Genomic DNA, 4,290 nt, shown 5'->3' with positions numbered 1-4,290 from the left:
GACCCATTTAACTAGGTTATGGCGCGCGCGCGCGCGCGCGTGTGTGTATACATACATACATTCATACATATATATACATATACATACATACATACATACATACATACATATACTTAAATAATAGTATTATATGTTTTGCATTTGCATTTGCTTTGCCATTTCTTATAAGATTGTTTCAAGGTTGGGAACCACTTCAACATCCTTTGCACCGATTAGAAGTAATTTCATTATGGTAGAGGCTTATGCAAAGGAATGAACCTCATGATTATGGCATTTACATAGAAGAAAAACTTTCTTCTTGAACTCCTTACACTCAACTCATCACTAAAGTTATTCTTCTAGTAGTGAGAATAGCAGCTACAAATTCCTAGGAGCCAAGGAACCTTGAACGTGTGCTACATTTTTTGGAGACATGGGAGAAGTTACTTTTGACTTTAGTACTTCATAACATTCCAGATCATTTAGTGATGCCCAAATTAACAATAATAGTAGATACTTGGGATCCTTATAGGGAGATCATGCCAATACATGCATGGTTATGTCACTGGCTTCCATTTTTGGGCCAACATATGGATCCTTTATATCCAGCCATTTATTATATGTTGGGGAATGTTGTTCATGCATGGAATTCAAGTGATGCATCTATATATGCAATTTTATCGCCTTGGAAAATTTTATTTGATCTTGCTAGTTATTCATTTTATTGTACCTATTCTGATAATAGTTCTACAAGAAATTTCAATCCACCTAGCTAATCAGAAACTAGAAAAAATTAACTAGGTTATGGTATGGGCATTTGTTATTCCCATTTATCATATGGTTTCAATGTTGGAGGAAAATATTTTTTCCAAAGTGGCAGCAAGTTTTGTATCATTGACTTCGTTCGAATCTAGATTTTAATGAAGTAACATAGTGGTTTTTAGGGGTTAAATGACTATTTTTCCTTGATCTTCTTGCTAATGAGAGGATAAGAAGTTAGCTAAATGTATTCCTTGAAATAATGAATCAAGTTGTATAGGGTATGACTATGGAATAACCTATGGCTAGAGAGAATGTAAGATATCTTAGGGTGATCGAGTACTGACAATTTGAGGCACATTAGTAGAAACAAGAAGTAGCAACATATTCTCAATAGAAAGCCTCAGCTTCTATGGGCAATGGGATTCACTTGAGTAATTACATGGGTACACAATAGATGAGTTTGAAGGAAGTGATTGAAACATATGTAGAAGAACATGACATTCAATATTTCCTTGAAGTGGGATACACACATGATGATCTTTAGTTTTATGGATTTGGAACTATTAGTATCTATCTAGTTTCTATAAAATAATAGGTGCTTGCACAATCTCGAGATAGATGGGTGATTGCATCGTTGGAGCAACTAGTTAAGATGCATCATAATCAAATTGGATGAAATCAATCATAAAAAAAACTTATAATGAAGATAAAACTTTAAAACTTGGATTTTGGAATGTTGAAATGAAAGCTATCGAGGATCAAAAACCTATGCCAGAGTTACAAAAAAATTTAAAGTTAATTTTAGATATAGTAGACGTAGCTATTCAAAACTTTGATTAGAATCTAAGGTAGAAGAGAGAGTTAGTGGCAATATATCTAGGAAAGTGTTGTGGTAGGTACTCTAACATTGGAGTCACTTTTAAGTGTGTTTCAGAATTTATAGTCCAAATATAGGAAGGACTACAAGTTGTGCAATTTTCATGTATTGGATCTACATTTAGAGGAATAAAAAATCATTTCTCATCTTTCTCTCATTGTTGGACACAAAGTGTGCTTGAAAAAATGAAGTTTAATGATCTTCCATTAGTGGAAATATCTAATAAATATGCCAAAATTGATTTCTCACTTGTTACAAACATTCAAAGGAAAACACCATCTTACAAAGAAGATTGGCTTGTCACATTCACAATTATCTAATGATAATTCTACAAGAATTTGTAATCAACCTAGCTAATTAGCAATTGGACCAATTTAACTGAGTTAAGGCTTTGGCATCTGTTATTCCAATTTATCATATGGTTTAAACATTGGAGAAATTTTTTTTACCAAAGTGGTAACAAGTGATTATTCTGAGGAACAAGGAACATGTTATTCCCATTTATCTCAATATAGAAATAGAGGCATACTCTTTGGTAAGACCAGTAGTCCCAACCCTTAATGCATAGACCATGTTCCTCTCCAATTTTGATCTTGGTTGGTTACACATCAACAATGTACAACACCTTTTCTTCTACACACACCTTCCTCTCACTAAATACTCTTCATTCATAGAGTGTTTGAAAAAAAGCCTCTCATCAATTTTATCATATTTCTCTCCACTTGCTAGTTAGCTGAAGAAGGGAGAATCTAATGGAAGAACACAAGTTGATTGCAATGATGAATGAGTACATATATGGAACTAATGTAGCAAGATCTCCAAGATTTCCATTGTACAAGATTGATTTTGGATGGGGAAGCCATCAGATATGCAAAATGAAACAATGAATGAAATTGAATTAATTTTTTTTTCATGTGGAAAGGATAGAGGAAAAAGCATTTTGGTCTCCACTTGCCTTCCTCAACATTAGATGCAAGTCTTACATAATCTTCTCCATGTTTAACTAAAATTACTTTCAATATTCCCTTTTGGGATTCAAATTATGAGCGATGACTAGTAATAATTAAGGTTATTACTAGAGGTAGTCCATAAAAACAATACCAAAAGATCTATATTTAAGTCTATAAATGATTTGTAGTAGCAATCCAACATATATGAAAGTCAGACCCATAATGAGACCACAAAAATAAAATCTACAAGATAATTTACAACATACACATCAAATCACAAAACAAAATCTATATCTACTTCATCGTACCAAAAGATTTATAATTTACATGTGAACCATTTTAACTTGTATGAAACTCATCTCCATTGTTATATCATCATGAAATTCTAATCCTTTCATAACCTCCACACACATGTACCAATTAAAGTTGCAATTAAGAAAATCATCTCCATTAGTAGATCATAAACATGAAATCCCTTTACAACCCACACTACCAAAAGCTCTATTGAATCTACAAATCAAATACAATGTGCCTACTAATTAAAAATTAGTTCCATAGTTAGACAATAAAGAGATTTCTATTTATAACCCACAACACCAAATGATAATCATTTTGAGTCCTCTAGTGATTTACAAAAAACCTTAATTGAGTTAAATGTGGGACATGTTTTAGTGTAAGAAAACTTTCATTTTCTAAACACATAACTGTACCCATATGTTTCATCACCTAATACAAAATGTGATGGATTCTTATAATAAGATTAATAAACAAATGAATGATAACAAGAAAAATGTATATGAAAATTTAACAATGGAAGTCACCTTGAGGAAGTTGTGTATTCTCTTGGAAAACATGTCATCAAAAATGTTCATGACCTTTTCTTCTTCTATAGGTCTTTCATTGGAGCCTTCACACACCTAATGCTCACAAATGTGTACTTAAGAATGTTTTATTATTTAGATTCTAGAATATGTATGCAGTTGGATCAATTATTTTTATTGTGCCAATATCTCTCTGTTTACACACACACACGCACACACACACACACACACACACACATAGATAGATATACAGATATACATACATACATATATACCTAAATATACATAAATAAAAATAATATATTTATTGTATATGCATTTTCTTTGTCATTTCTTACAAGAGTGTTTCAAGTTTGCGAACCACTTCAACATTATTTGCATGGTTTAAAGGTAATGTCATTGTGGTAGAGGCTTTTACAAGGGAATGCACCTCATGAGTTAACATATAATATCTTAAAATAGTTAAGTGGTATTTAACTACATCTAGGGCATCTGCACATTGGAGGCATACTCTACCTACTAGGCTGCCTACATACACATCTCCATAGGATCAAGACCCTTGAACTACATACATATACACACATACATGAATGCATACATACATACATAGATACATTTACATGTGCAATTTTATCACCTTGGAAAATTACATTTGATCTTTACTCAATTACTAAGAGATAATATAATCTGTAAGTACAAATTTCTGCATACGTAGTTTGGTATGAATAATTTTGATTGAATTCATCTAAGGAGAGTGATTCTACTCATGATGATAATGACTCCATGTATTGGGTCTTTAGAGGAGAGAGACTTATAGAAGATTAGATTTTATTTATGGATATGGGATAATTTGTTTATGATGCCAATATATCCTCCTCTATATTGAATTTCTTTATCATCA

This window comes from Cupressus sempervirens, chromosome 9, assembly GCF_028749045.1.
Source record: "Cupressus sempervirens isolate cs-2001-9-10 chromosome 9, ASM2874904v1, whole genome shotgun sequence".
Taxonomy (NCBI): Eukaryota; Viridiplantae; Streptophyta; class Pinopsida; order Cupressales; family Cupressaceae; genus Cupressus; species Cupressus sempervirens.
Note: the sequence above shows the minus strand (reverse complement) of the source record.